The following is a 16,744-nucleotide window of genomic DNA, read 5'->3' as shown; positions in this document are numbered from 1 at the left end:
TTACACTGAAATGACAGCCCTTGGTCGGGGGAAAATGACTGACCCTGCTGCGTATGCCGAAAAAATCAGGAATATTAAAATGGTCACACTTTTGTTTGTATGGCATTGCAAAGGTACTAGTTGCTTGTGTATATAACCCTCATAAGTGTTTCATATTAGATTATTTTTTTACAGATCTATCTGAGTTTTTACTTGAATATGACCGATATGTTATGTGGAGACTTTAACGTAAATCTCCTTGTGAAAGAACTGTATTCCACGAAGCTATTGGACAATGTCTCTACTGCAGGCCTTAAAGTAGTTAACATGACTATACCAACAAGGTACTCCAATAATTGTAATTCCTCGCTGTTGGACCTTGTAATCACCTCTAATCTTGTCCTTAAATTTGACCCAAATGTGTTTTGTCTCTGATCATGATCTTCTTTTTTGTGAATTTGATGTTGCGTTTAACTATTCTCCTGAGAATGTTAACTTTTTGTATCGTGATTTGAAAAATGTTAACGTTGATGTACTTTTCAATGACCTGTCTAATATTAACTGGGGTGATTGCTGGTTTCTACCGTCACTAGACGAAAAACTTGATTTTTTAAATAAGACGTTAAACAATGTTTTTTGTAGTCATGCTCCTCTTCGTAGTGCTCATGTTAAGAATATGTCTTGTCCCTGGTATTAAAATGCGTAATAGGCTTCGCTCAAAATGGAGGAGAACCAAAACTGATGTTACTTGGGCACAGTACAAGGCCGCCCGAAACAGAGCTTCTGCCATAACCAGAGAGGCCAAGCGTAGATTCTGTAATTTTAAGCTGAACCCTTCGCTTTCATCTAAAGATTTATGGCCCAATATTTGAAACTTGAATGTACATGGAAGACTGAAGTCAGAATGTAGTATTGATCCCAATGTACTAAATGAATATTTTAATAGCGCAAGTAAAAACAGTGAAAGTCCTCCGGCCCAAGATTTCACAGTGCAGCATGAGCTGAGTGAGGAGTTCAATTTCGTTGGCGTCACTGAGACAGAAGTTGTTACTTCAGTCATGGCCATTAAGTCCAATGCAGTTGGAGAGGAGGGAATTTCCTTAAAATTCGTTAAGCTGGTATTGCCTTTCATCCAGGGAACGCTAACACATGTAATTAATCATATTTTCACTGTCTCATCTTTTCCTTCTGCATGGAAAATGGCTATCATAGTCCCTGTTGCGAAAAAGAATACTCCCACTAACCCTTCTGATTACAGGCCGATAAGTATTTTGCCGACCTTTTCTAAAGTGTCTTTAATAAAAAAAAAAAAATGTAAGGCGCGATAGCCTCCGAGTAGATCTAAGGCCGAGCTTCTATTCCAATTTGCGTCGTGCTCCTCTTGATTTTCCCTACAAATTGGCCGGACGGGACCTACATGTTTTATGCCGACTCCGAACGGCATCTGCAAGGCAGATGAGTTTTCACTGAGAGCTTTTCATGGCAAAATACACCCGGAGCGCTTGCCAAACACTGCCGAGGGACGCCGCTTAGAAAAAAATTCTTCTAATTTAAAAGCCTTATTTCTAAAATTTTGATGTTGCTTTGCCCGGGGTGCGAACCCAGGGCATACGGTGTGGTAGGCGGAGCACGCTACCATCACACTACGGTGGCCGCCAAGTCGTGAGTCTTTAATGGCCTCTCAAATATTGTCGTTTATACAAAAACATAATCTTTTGTCTCCTTTACAGTCAGGGTTTAGAACTAAGTATAGCCGTGCTACAGCTATGATGAAAATAATGGACGACATTCGTATAAAATTTGATAATGGAGATCTGACTCTTCTTTACCTTTTGGATTTTCCCAGGCATTTGACTTGGTAAGCCATGATCTACTTTGTAAAAAGCTGAAATACTACTTTGCATTTTCTAATAGTGCTGTTAAGCTTATGGCCAGCTATCTTACAGGAAGATCTCAAAAGGTAAAAGGTAGTGCTGGGTCTTCGTTGTCAAGTGGTGTTGGATTCGGAGTTCCACAGGGGTCTATACTTGGTCCGCTCTTGTTTAGTCTTTTTGTTATTGATGTGTTCTCTGTGTGCCAGTATGTCAGTGTGCATGCCTATGCTGATGACATTCAGTTGTATTTGTCCAGTCGAATTGGTCTTGTCGAGGATTTGTGCTTTAAAATAAATTGTGATCTGCTAGGCATTTCCGAATGGGCCCGGAAAAATTTTCTCCGTTTTAACGCGTCCAAGTCGTATGTGTTACCCATCAGTAATAGAAGTGTCCATGTTGAAGATATTCCCAAGCGCTTCCCAAGGCAGTCGGTTCTATGTACCGGAGCGACTCGGGATTTTTCCCGACCAAGGACTGTCATTTCAGTGTGACCCCATCTAATTTGTTTCGTCCCTCCCACAAATTGTCATCCTCCCAGCAGCTCCTTGCAGCAGGACTGCTCCATATTCTCTTACTCCGGGAAGGCATCGAATCCAATCCGGGTCCGTCTCCTGACCCCGGTCTTGAGAAATTGTTTTGCTGCGTCTGCCGGAAAAGAATCTTTTTAGGACGGTCATACTCTGTTCAGTGTGTCTCGTGCAAGGGATGATTGCATCGGACAGGTTGTTCTGGGCTTGATCCCAAAACCCGACGTCCACGTAACTTTTATAAATCTTTTGTGGCTCCTTGCTGTTCACACGCGAGGGCGTCCCGTAGTAGACGCCCCCACACGTGTGGTAGGAAGCTGTCACAGCTCGCCAGATATCTCAAACGTGAGCGCAGAACTCGTAAACTGCGTTGTAAGATGACCATCGTGGTCATCTTTATTCTTGCGTCGTAGTTGACGCAGGTTATCGCCCAAACGCTTTAACGCAGCTTAAGTAAGGCACACAATATAAATTGCGTAGACTTCTCGCACGCACACCGCTTTCAATACCAAAACAAGAAACTGATGAACTTTACTCTTTAAATATAGTCTTTTTATAATTTTATTTGTTGAATATAAAAATGTTCACAAACTTAGAAATTTAATATATATGTGAGCTGCTGAAAACTTTTGCTTCTTGACGAGTTGAATGCGCGAAATTAATTGGCGTCATTCAAAGTGACGTTTATGAAGGTAACCCTCATTGTGAGTGATTGGTGTGGTCAAAAAATTGACGTGGTTAATATTTAATGATTGATGTTATGGTCACTCAACACTTATCATAAGGGTTGCCTTACATCATCCCCCTTTGGAAAAGAAGAATTGGCCAAATTCTTCTGTCCCAAACGTGATGTATTTTATCTTAATAAAAGTTTAAGACTGTTAAACTAAATTTAAATCTACATCTATGTTTAGATCTAAATTAAAAATGAAATTCTAAAGTCTAATTCTAAAGTAGGACTTAAATTTAATTTTTATAATTAAAAACAATTTTTTTGTGTTTTAATTCTACTGTATGAATTAAGTTCTTAATTTTTAATGATTGTTTAAATTTATTTGATTTCATTGTCTTTTTTTCAGGTTTGGAAGAAAAACATTTTATTCCTAATTTAACAATAGAGATTAACTTTAAATAATCTTGAATTTAAAATTTAATTTAATTAATTTTTCTTATTCTATTTTTATGTACTATTTTTTCCTTTTTCGTTTCGTCATCAATTAACGTGACGTTTACGCCGTCAATACCTATTACGGTATACGGACCAATATAGATACTACTATGCTTGTCGCGGGGTTCTTTTTCAAGCAATACCTTGTCAAATACCTTGACAGATATTGGTTGTGAACTTTTGTTATATCCGGTTTGATTTTTTAATTTGTGTTCTGTAACTGTTTTATTCGCTAATTCGTGAGTTTTTTGAAAACGAAATTTAACTTCTTTCGAATAGTTTGCTATGTTATAAATCGGGTCTATTTTATCGGTTTGCAGTTCTTTTGGTAAATTAGCTGTTTTGCCAAAGACTAATTCATATGGTGAGAATTTATTATCGAATACTGTGTTTGTTGTTGTGTTGTGAAGAAAAGTAAAATATTTCAAGTAAACATCCCAGTCGGAAAAATTGGGATTTAGAAAAGATCTTAAATATTCATTGAAAACTCTGTGATTTCGCTCTACTGTGCCGAGAGTTTCATGATGGTACGCTGTGGAAAATTTATGTTCTATTTTTAATAATTTTGTTAACTCTGAAAAAATTTCATTTTTGTATTCGGTACCTAAATCAGTTTTAATTGTTTTCATAATGCCATATATTAGTATGAAATTTTCGAAAATAGCTGATGCGACCGTTTTTGCACTTTTGTCAGGTATCGCAATCGTTACTAAGTATTTGCTGAGATCGCATATAATGGTGACAGCGAACTTGTTACCATTATCGGATTGAGGTAGAGGTCCTATAGTGTCAATGACAACAATGTCGAATGGCTTACATGGTGTTTCGGTTAGGACTAAATTTTCTTTTGTTTTTGGCTTAACCTTATTCAAAAGACATTTTTCGCAGTTTTTAACAAATTTCGCTATATCGCGCGTCATGCCCTTCCAATAATATTTGGTTCTGAGTTTTGCATAAACTTTTTTGCTACCGAAATGTCCTCCTAAAATTGGGTCGGTATGGTAAATTGTTATTAATTGTTGTTTTTTGTCTTCGTCTGTCACAGTTTCTACGGGTTCGGTTAGGACGATTTCTAAATGTTTTAAAATTTTATTCCCAATGGTTTTCAGATCTGATATCGAAAAATATTTAAAAAGATTATCATTTTTTTGCAATTCAATTATATTAATATTGCGCTTGCCAGCTTCTTTTTGTAGCTTCAAAAGTAATTCATCTAAATGTATTATTTTGTTAGCACACGCAACCTTAATTAACTCAATCTTTTTGTGTTTTAAATGCGCATTTAATTCAAAATTCGTAATTTTACCACTTTTATCATAATTTATTTGGGATTTTACTCTGGGTATTTTCTTTGAAAATTTGTTTGAAAAATTATCATAAACTTGTAATTTTATGTTTTCTTTTAATTTTTCTTCTTTGAGTATTTCTTGTTGCATTAATTGTTCTTGTTTTGTCTGTGATCTTGTCTGTACTGCTAAAATTGATGTTCCTGAATTTTTAATTTCTTCTATTGTGATGCGAGAGAGTGCATCTGCTCCTACGTTCGTTTTACCTTTTATGTATTCAATAGTGAAGTTGTACTCTGCCAGTTCAAGTCTGATACGTGAAAGTTTTGAAGAGGGATCTTTCATATTGAACAAGTAAACTAATGGACGATGATCGGACTTGACTGTAAAGTGTGTGCCATATACGTATGGTCTGAACTGTTTTATTGCAAAAAATATAGCTAAAAGCTCTAACTCAATTATTGATTTCTTTTGTTCTGAATTATTAAATGATTTGGACGCGAAACAAATTGGTAAGTCAATGCCATCTTTATTTTGACTTAAAATGGCACCACAACCAATTTTTGAAGCGTCGACAGTAATTATAAATTCCTTTTTGAAGTCTGGGTATTGGAGAATTTGAGGAGAAATTAAAGATTTTCGAAGTTTTTCAAATGCTATATCACATGATTGATCCCATTTAAATTCCACTCTTTTCCTGCTAAGTTTATTTAAAGGTGCTGCTATGGAAGCAAAATTTGGTATAAACCTTCTGTAATAATTGGCGAATGCCACGAATCGTCTTACTGCATCTTTATCGCAAGGTTTCGGATATTTTTTTATTGCAATTATTTTGGAATCGTCTGGAAGTAGACCTTTTGACGAACATTTGTGTCCTAGGAAAGTGACTTCTGAACGCATGAAGTTGCATTTTTCGGGATTGAGACGCAAATTAAATTTTTTGCATGTTTGAAAGACTTGTTCTAAATTTTTAAGATGGTGAGCTTCGCTGCACCCAATGACTATAAGATCATCGACATATAAAAAGGCTTGGTTTGGAGAAATTCCTGAAAAGGCAATTGACATCATTCTTGAGAATGAATTCGGAGCTACGTTTAAACCAAATGGTAAAACTTTCCATCGAAAAGCACCACGATCAGTGCTGAATGAAGTGATGTCTCTAGAATCTTTATTTAATGGGATTTGGTGGAAACCTGAATACAGATCCAATGTAGAAAAATATTTGGCTCTGCCTAGATTATCAAGAATATCGTCTATTCGTGCAAGTGGGAATTTGTCTGCTATCAATTTTTTGTTTACGGCTCTAAAGTCAACACACATCCTGTAGGATTTCTGTCCATTTGGATTTTTCTTTGGCACAAGTATCAATGGACTATTATAGTTGGAATAGCTGTGTTCTATAAGATCGTTTTGCAATAAATTATCAACTTGTTTATTAATTTCCTCTCTCTGACAGTATGGTAAACGGTAGTTTTTTATGTAAACAGGATTTGTATCTGTCAATCGTAATTTCTGTTCATAAAAGTTGTTAAGTGTCATACGATCGGTCTTTAGTGCAAACACGTCATTATATTTTAGACATAAATCGAGAAGTTTTGGTTTGGCATAATTTGGCATTTGTTTTTCTAAAATTGATTTTAATTCCTCTGACCTTTTCGAATCTTTTGAAAGATCATTGATTTTATACACGTTATAGTTGGTGATTTCATCCGTAACTATGTTACAATTTCTTACGTATTTTACCTCGTCGGTGACGTTTAATACCTTTATTATCGGATTGTTAGTGTCAACAATACACTTTGCGGTGAACACACCACTACAAATTTCCTGTGCGTCTATAAAAACTGGATGTTTAGATTTTTTCAGCTTAAATAAGCGATAAACTTCGCATCTAGGAGGAATTATCAATGTATTATCGGTTGTATTATGTAAAATTGAAATTTTATGAATATTTTTGCCAATGCCAATTGTTATGCTCTCGTTTGCATAGTCTATGATGCAATTGTATTTTTTCAAAAAGTCTTTGCCTAAAATACCATCTGACGGTATGTTGAATTTGTCATCTACTACATTTAAAGTATGTGGAATTGAAAAATTTGAATAAAAAAGTTCTGTTTTAATGGTACCCAATGTTGAAACTGTATCTGTCGTAACACCCGTTATATTTATAATATTGTTGTTATTTATAGAAACATTTTGTTTTAAACTTGAAAGTTTTATAATTGATATATCAGCCTGTGTATCTACTAAGAAAGTGCATGTTTTAAAAGAGTCATTACAATTCAGTTCGATAAAATCTGAGTAGTTCAGGTTTAAACAATAAATTGATTTATTTTGAAAAACGTTATTTAATTCAGATTCTGGTCCCCCAGTGTTCGCTCCTGAGGGCCGTTGGCGTTTAAAGTGCGTACACTAGCGTTATTGGTAGTATTTGAACGTCGGTTGTTGTTGTTACTGTTGTTATTGCTGTTGTTTCTGTTTACGGGCCTGCTATTATTTCGAAAATTATCATTATTTCGCGAGCCATAATTATTGTTGTTATTATGCCTATAATTGCTATTGTTGTTTCTGTTAAAATTGTTGTTGTACCTCGAAAAGTTGTTCCTATTATATTGATTTGACCTGAAGTTACCTCGAAAACTATTATTTTGCCTGTTATAACGTGATCTAAACGCTAGTACCTGCCTTTCACTTGTTTGGTTATTTTGTTCTACGATCATTTTCGCAACTACATCCTTAGAGTCAGTAAACGTAGTTGACGCTAAAATTGATTTTACTAGGTCTGAGCGAGTGTTAAGCCGACAAACGTTGACGGTTTGTTCGACTGCCATTTCGTGCGCTTTTTCCTGAGTCATTCCTTCTATAACTAATGATCGTTCTAAAGCATCGGAGAGTTCCTCAACACGTTTAGCGAATTCAGTATGATTATTATTAAAAACTTTTAACGATGCAATTTTTCCTGCAACAACTTTTGAGTTGTCAGGTTTTATTCTAACTTTTAATGCATCTTTTATTTGTTGAATTGTTGTTACTTCATTTGGAATTGCCTCACGCGCTTTCCCTTCTAACTTGGATTTTATAAACGAAATGAAAGTATTTGTCAAATTTTCTTCCATCAAATCTTCTATCAAAACTATTTTATCTATAAAGGATGCAAGTGAAAGCGGATCGCCGCTGTAGTTTTCTCTAATTATGGATGCACACATAGTAATAAAAGTTTTCTTTTGCTCTGAAGTCGCCATTGTTGGTTGTTCTTCGCTAATTGTGTCTAAATTATTATTGTGGAGTGAATTGGAAAATCCAGGGAAATCCTCAAGAAAAGATACGTGACTTTTTTTAATAATACTAGCTTTGTAAGCTGAAGTTGTCGATGCGTCGGATAATTCTTCCTCAGTGTCAAAATCAGAACTTGATTCGCTTTCTTGTATTAATTCAGAAAGATCTTTGGGTATTTTTATATTGCAGTTAATTCTAGAAAAACATTTAGTGAGTTGTTCTCTGCACTTTGACAAACTTTCGATTATTGAACTAGGCTTATCTCGATTTTCAAAATATGAGTTTACTTGTATTATTATTTGGTTATAGCTTTTAATTAAAGCATCTTCATATTCTATTGATTTTTTCGCTGAGATAGATCGGTTATTTAAAACTCGTTTAGTAACTTTAGTGAAATTAGAGCGTAAATTTTTGAAATTGGAATCAAAATCTGACATTTGACAACTGACATTTGAAAACTTTATTACATTTATTGAAAATGTTTACCTCCGTGGCAGAAAAAAAATGTTTCCTAAAAAAAAATTCGGAAAAATGTTAGATTAACGCTGTAGGCACTGTTTATACAAGAATGAATTTGAAACTATTCATTCGCTCAGTAATTGTGGTTTGTAATTTAAAAAAATTTTTTTTTTTGTTTAAAAATCAGAGAATATTCGAAATATTCAAAATCGATGAGTTAATTGGTAAATGGTAAAGATTCGCATATTCGAAAGGCACTGTATTTAAGACTTATTTTGTAAATGCAAGTGAATGTTGAAATATTTTAACCGCACTGTATTCGTTTAATAATGCAAAGAGAAAAAAACTGTTGGGATATTTGAAAGACACTGTATATAATACACAGTTTGAAAAGAGTCGCAAATGTAAGATATGTTGAAATATTTGGAATACACTGTATTCGTGTGATGCTTCGAAGGAATTGTTAACTATTTGAATGGCACTGTATTTGTTGCAAAAAAAAATATGTAAATGTTTATGATATTCACTATGTTCAATTTCCGAAGAAATAATTAGAAAAAGGGAAAAGTAAGCTTTCACCGATAAAATAAATTTTCACCATTACCATTATGTGACTGTAACCTGTCTATATTGATATTTGAAGTCAATGAAAGATTTCAAAATTGATTAGCTTCGAATAATTATCGCAAAATTTTGGCGAAAAGGTTTGATATTTTTGGTATTATACATATAAAATTGATGTATAATTTGCGTTTCAAAAAGGTTTTTAAAAAAAATGTTTAAATTTGAAAAAATATTTTTCCGATTGTATTTATTACGAAGCAGTGTTCGCATTTAAAATAAAAAATTCAAGTTCCATGTTAATGTTTGAAAAAGAAAGAATATAGTAATATATGCATGATAATTTGCATGTGGTGGGCGTATATTTGAAATTACTTTGTTTAATGTACATTTGAGTTTTTCGAAATTTGAATGTTTATATTTCAATATACTAATTTTATGTATGTAAGTAATTTGAAAAATTCAATTTCTTAATTTAATTAGTTTAACATGTTATTGTCTTTAAAGTAGAAAAAGTATGTTGCTACATGCGTAGTAAACAAATGTTTAAGAAAAGTACGTTTATAATCAAAAGTGTCAAATTGTGTTGCTACATGCGTAGTAAACAAATGTTTAAGAAAAGTATGTTTATAATCAAAAGTGTCAAATTGTGTTGCTACATGCGAAGGCTACATGTGTATTACGAAAAATTGTTGCTACGTTTATAGTATACATGTATTTATATTGAGAAAACCAAACTACCTACGTATGTACAAAGTTAAAATTTTATATACGTATATATTATGGTACTGTACCACCTTTTTTCTGCTTTGCTTGCTGCCTTTGCTTGTATACTGCTGAAATTTGTTGTTGTTGGTGTTGTCTTCCGTTGCTGCCGTTACCAAGTGAATCTTTTCCTATTTGCCTCTCTCTTCCGCTATGCTTTTTTTTCTTTCTCAGGTTGAGTTGGTGGAATAAATGGCGTGAATAATTTACCGCACTTAACGGTGCTTGGTAATAGCGTCACTGGTGGTTGTGCTTATCATCACCGTTATGGCATAGTACAGCCAGTTCAAAAAATTTTAACATATATGTGTATGTATGTATGTAACACCAATAACTTTCTTTCTTTTTAGTATATTAAATGTATGTATATTTTGGATTTTGTTCCAAAATTTTTGTAAAAGTCCACTTTTAGTTTTAAATTTGGTTTTTATTTACCATTTAAAATTTTTTGAAATTGTATTGGTTTTTGTAATTTATAACTTTTTTTTTTTGTAGGTTTTTGAAAATTTTATGAATTTTTTCTTGTTTTGTAGGTTTTGAAATTTTATACTCTTTTTTTTTTGTAGTTTTTGGAATTTTATATTTGTTTTGTAGGTTTTGCAATTTTATGATTTTGTATTTTTGAAGTTTTATTAAAAAATTGTTAGTAGTCTTTTTGAAATTTTGTAATTTTTTTTTTTTTTGTAGACTTTTTATAATGTTATAACTTTTTTTGTATTTTTTTTGTAATTTTTCGTAAAGTTTTGAAATTATCTTACTTCGAGTAATTTTCTTTTTTTTTGCATATATTTTATGAATTTTGCAAAAAAAATTTTCTTCATATTGGCACAACCACCACGCACTTTTTCGTCGCAACCACCACGCACGTATTCTTCCAGATTTTATTTTTAATTATGCTGCTTTTGTAGTGCAGGGAATTTTTTCCTTCCCCGCCGCCAGTTTTTGCCGCAGGCATGGCCACGGTCGCCATGTAAGATGACCATCGTGGTCATCTTTATTCTTGCGTCGTAGTTGACGCAGGTTATCGCCCAAACGCTTTAACGCAGCTTAAGTAAGGCACACAATATAAATTGCGTAGACTTCTCGCACGCACACCGCTTTCAATACCAAAACAAGAAACTGATGAACTTTACTCTTTAAATATAGTCTTTTTATAATTTTATTTGTTGAATATAAAAATGTTCACAAACTTAGAAATTTAATATATATGTGAGCTGCTGAAAACTTTTGCTTCTTGACGAGTTGAATGCGCGAAATTAATTGGCGTCATTCAAAGTGACGTTTATGAAGGTAACCCTCATTGTGAGTGATTGGTGTGGTCAAAAAATTGACGTGGTTAATATTTAATGATTGATGTTATGGTCACTCAACACTTATCATAAGGGTTGCCTTACATCATCCCCCTTTGGAAAAGAAGAATTGGCCAAATTCTTCTGTCCCAAACGTGATGTATTTTATCTTAATAAAAGTTTAAGACTGTTAAACTAAATTTAAATCTACATCTATGTTTAGATCTAAATTAAAAATGAAATTCTAAAGTCTAATTCTAAAGTAGGACTTAAATTTAATTTTTATAATTAAAAACAATTTTTTTGTGTTTTAATTCTACTGTATGAATTAAGTTCTTAATTTTTAATGATTGTTTAAATTTATTTGATTTCATTGTCTTTTTTTCAGGTTTGGAAGAAAAACATTTTATTCCTAATTTAACAATAGAGATTAACTTTAAATAATCTTGAATTTAAAATTTAATTTAATTAATTTTTCTTATTCTATTTTTATGTACTATTTTTTCCTTTTTCGTTTCGTCATCAATTAACGTGACGTTTACGCCGTCAATACCTATTACGGTATACGGACCAATATAGATACTACTATGCTTGTCGCGGGGTTCTTTTTCAAGCAATACCTTGTCAAATACCTTGACAGATATTGGTTGTGAACTTTTGTTATATCCGGTTTGATTTTTTAATTTGTGTTCTGTAACTGTTTTATTCGCTAATTCGTGAGTTTTTTGAAAACGAAATTTAACTTCTTTCGAATAGTTTGCTATGTTATAAATCGGGTCTATTTTATCGGTTTGCAGTTCTTTTGGTAAATTAGCTGTTTTGCCAAAGACTAATTCATATGGTGAGAATTTATTATCGAATACTGTGTTTGTTGTTGTGTTGTGAAGAAAAGTAAAATATTTCAAGTAAACATCCCAGTCGGAAAAATTGGGATTTAGAAAAGATCTTAAATATTCATTGAAAACTCTGTGATTTCGCTCTACTGTGCCGAGAGTTTCATGATGGTACGCTGTGGAAAATTTATGTTCTATTTTTAATAATTTTGTTAACTCTGAAAAAATTTCATTTTTGTATTCGGTACCTAAATCAGTTTTAATTGTTTTCATAATGCCATATATTAGTATGAAATTTTCGAAAATAGCTGATGCGACCGTTTTTGCACTTTTGTCAGGTATCGCAATCGTTACTAAGTATTTGCTGAGATCGCATATAATGGTGACAGCGAACTTGTTACCATTATCGGATTGAGGTAGAGGTCCTATAGTGTCAATGACAACAATGTCGAATGGCTTACATGGTGTTTCGGTTAGGACTAAATTTTCTTTTGTTTTTGGCTTAACCTTATTCAAAAGACATTTTTCGCAGTTTTTAACAAATTTCGCTATATCGCGCGTCATGCCCTTCCAATAATATTTGGTTCTGAGTTTTGCATAAACTTTTTTGCTACCGAAATGTCCTCCTAAAATTGGGTCGGTATGGTAAATTGTTATTAATTGTTGTTTTTTGTCTTCGTCTGTCACAGTTTCTACGGGTTCGGTTAGGACGATTTCTAAATGTTTTAAAATTTTATTCCCAATGGTTTTCAGATCTGATATCGAAAAATATTTAAAAAGATTATCATTTTTTTGCAATTCAATTATATTAATATTGCGCTTGCCAGCTTCTTTTTGTAGCTTCAAAAGTAATTCATCTAAATGTATTATTTTGTTAGCACACGCAACCTTAATTAACTCAATCTTTTTGTGTTTTAAATGCGCATTTAATTCAAAATTCGTAATTTTACCACTTTTATCATAATTTATTTGGGATTTTACTCTGGGTATTTTCTTTGAAAATTTGTTTGAAAAATTATCATAAACTTGTAATTTTATGTTTTCTTTTAATTTTTCTTCTTTGAGTATTTCTTGTTGCATTAATTGTTCTTGTTTTGTCTGTGATCTTGTCTGTACTGCTAAAATTGATGTTCCTGAATTTTTAATTTCTTCTATTGTGATGCGAGAGAGTGCATCTGCTCCTACGTTCGTTTTACCTTTTATGTATTCAATAGTGAAGTTGTACTCTGCCAGTTCAAGTCTGATACGTGAAAGTTTTGAAGAGGGATCTTTCATATTGAACAAGTAAACTAATGGACGATGATCGGACTTGACTGTAAAGTGTGTGCCATATACGTATGGTCTGAACTGTTTTATTGCAAAAAATATAGCTAAAAGCTCTAACTCAATTATTGATTTCTTTTGTTCTGAATTATTAAATGATTTGGACGCGAAACAAATTGGTAAGTCAATGCCATCTTTATTTTGACTTAAAATGGCACCACAACCAATTTTTGAAGCGTCGACAGTAATTATAAATTCCTTTTTGAAGTCTGGGTATTGGAGAATTTGAGGAGAAATTAAAGATTTTCGAAGTTTTTCAAATGCTATATCACATGATTGATCCCATTTAAATTCCACTCTTTTCCTGCTAAGTTTATTTAAAGGTGCTGCTATGGAAGCAAAATTTGGTATAAACCTTCTGTAATAATTGGCGAATGCCACGAATCGTCTTACTGCATCTTTATCGCAAGGTTTCGGATATTTTTTTATTGCAATTATTTTGGAATCGTCTGGAAGTAGACCTTTTGACGAACATTTGTGTCCTAGGAAAGTGACTTCTGAACGCATGAAGTTGCATTTTTCGGGATTGAGACGCAAATTAAATTTTTTGCATGTTTGAAAGACTTGTTCTAAATTTTTAAGATGGTGAGCTTCGCTGCACCCAATGACTATAAGATCATCGACATATAAAAAGGCTTGGTTTGGAGAAATTCCTGAAAAGGCAATTGACATCATTCTTGAGAATGAATTCGGAGCTACGTTTAAACCAAATGGTAAAACTTTCCATCGAAAAGCACCACGATCAGTGCTGAATGAAGTGATGTCTCTAGAATCTTTATTTAATGGGATTTGGTGGAAACCTGAATACAGATCCAATGTAGAAAAATATTTGGCTCTGCCTAGATTATCAAGAATATCGTCTATTCGTGCAAGTGGGAATTTGTCTGCTATCAATTTTTTGTTTACGGCTCTAAAGTCAACACACATCCTGTAGGATTTCTGTCCATTTGGATTTTTCTTTGGCACAAGTATCAATGGACTATTATAGTTGGAATAGCTGTGTTCTATAAGATCGTTTTGCAATAAATTATCAACTTGTTTATTAATTTCCTCTCTCTGACAGTATGGTAAACGGTAGTTTTTTATGTAAACAGGATTTGTATCTGTCAATCGTAATTTCTGTTCATAAAAGTTGTTAAGTGTCATACGATCGGTCTTTAGTGCAAACACGTCATTATATTTTAGACATAAATCGAGAAGTTTTGGTTTGGCATAATTTGGCATTTGTTTTTCTAAAATTGATTTTAATTCCTCTGACCTTTTCGAATCTTTTGAAAGATCATTGATTTTATACACGTTATAGTTGGTGATTTCATCCGTAACTATGTTACAATTTCTTACGTATTTTACCTCGTCGGTGACGTTTAATACCTTTATTATCGGATTGTTAGTGTCAACAATACACTTTGCGGTGAACACACCACTACAAATTTCCTGTGCGTCTATAAAAACTGGATGTTTAGATTTTTTCAGCTTAAATAAGCGATAAACTTCGCATCTAGGAGGAATTATCAATGTATTATCGGTTGTATTATGTAAAATTGAAATTTTATGAATATTTTTGCCAATGCCAATTGTTATGCTCTCGTTTGCATAGTCTATGATGCAATTGTATTTTTTCAAAAAGTCTTTGCCTAAAATACCATCTGACGGTATGTTGAATTTGTCATCTACTACATTTAAAGTATGTGGAATTGAAAAATTTGAATAAAAAAGTTCTGTTTTAATGGTACCCAATGTTGAAACTGTATCTGTCGTAACACCCGTTATATTTATAATATTGTTGTTATTTATAGAAACATTTTGTTTTAAACTTGAAAGTTTTATAATTGATATATCAGCCTGTGTATCTACTAAGAAAGTGCATGTTTTAAAAGAGTCATTACAATTCAGTTCGATAAAATCTGAGTAGTTCAGGTTTAAACAATAAATTGATTTATTTTGAAAAACGTTATTTAATTCAGATTCTGGTCCCCCAGTGTTCGCTCCTGAGGGCCGTTGGCGTTTAAAGTGCGTACACTAGCGTTATTGGTAGTATTTGAACGTCGGTTGTTGTTGTTACTGTTGTTATTGCTGTTGTTTCTGTTTACGGGCCTGCTATTATTTCGAAAATTATCATTATTTCGCGAGCCATAATTATTGTTGTTATTATGCCTATAATTGCTATTGTTGTTTCTGTTAAAATTGTTGTTGTACCTCGAAAAGTTGTTCCTATTATATTGATTTGACCTGAAGTTACCTCGAAAACTATTATTTTGCCTGTTATAACGTGATCTAAACGCTAGTACCTGCCTTTCACTTGTTTGGTTATTTTGTTCTACGATCATTTTCGCAACTACATCCTTAGAGTCAGTAAACGTAGTTGACGCTAAAATTGATTTTACTAGGTCTGAGCGAGTGTTAAGCCGACAAACGTTGACGGTTTGTTCGACTGCCATTTCGTGCGCTTTTTCCTGAGTCATTCCTTCTATAACTAATGATCGTTCTAAAGCATCGGAGAGTTCCTCAACACGTTTAGCGAATTCAGTATGATTATTATTAAAAACTTTTAACGATGCAATTTTTCCTGCAACAACTTTTGAGTTGTCAGGTTTTATTCTAACTTTTAATGCATCTTTTATTTGTTGAATTGTTGTTACTTCATTTGGAATTGCCTCACGCGCTTTCCCTTCTAACTTGGATTTTATAAACGAAATGAAAGTATTTGTCAAATTTTCTTCCATCAAATCTTCTATCAAAACTATTTTATCTATAAAGGATGCAAGTGAAAGCGGATCGCCGCTGTAGTTTTCTCTAATTATGGATGCACACATAGTAATAAAAGTTTTCTTTTGCTCTGAAGTCGCCATTGTTGGTTGTTCTTCGCTAATTGTGTCTAAATTATTATTGTGGAGTGAATTGGAAAATCCAGGGAAATCCTCAAGAAAAGATACGTGACTTTTTTTAATAATACTAGCTTTGTAAGCTGAAGTTGTCGATGCGTCGGATAATTCTTCCTCAGTGTCAAAATCAGAACTTGATTCGCTTTCTTGTATTAATTCAGAAAGATCTTTGGGTATTTTTATATTGCAGTTAATTCTAGAAAAACATTTAGTGAGTTGTTCTCTGCACTTTGACAAACTTTCGATTATTGAACTAGGCTTATCTCGATTTTCAAAATATGAGTTTACTTGTATTATTATTTGGTTATAGCTTTTAATTAAAGCATCTTCATATTCTATTGATTTTTTCGCTGAGATAGATCGGTTATTTAAAACTCGTTTAGTAACTTTAGTGAAATTAGAGCGTAAATTTTTGAAATTGGAATCAAAATCTGACATTTGACAACTGACATTTGAAAACTTTATTACATTTATTGAAAATGTTTACCTCCGTGGCAGAAAAAAAATGTTTCCTAAAAAAAA

At 32.9% G+C, this 16,744-nt stretch overlaps 1 protein-coding gene across 1 annotated transcript in view; it reads right to left on the bottom strand.

The window, feature by feature from the left end:
• The window catches only part of RpL15 (ribosomal protein L15), a 53,114-nt gene that overhangs the window by 663 nt on the left and 35,707 nt on the right, over window positions 1–16,744 (bottom strand). The window lies entirely within an intron of this gene.

This window comes from Eurosta solidaginis, chromosome 1 (assembly GCF_040869045.1).
Source record: "Eurosta solidaginis isolate ZX-2024a chromosome 1, ASM4086904v1, whole genome shotgun sequence".
Taxonomy (NCBI): Eukaryota; Metazoa; Arthropoda; class Insecta; order Diptera; family Tephritidae; genus Eurosta; species Eurosta solidaginis.
Note: the sequence above shows the minus strand (reverse complement) of the source record. Positions and strands in the feature narration are given on the sequence as shown.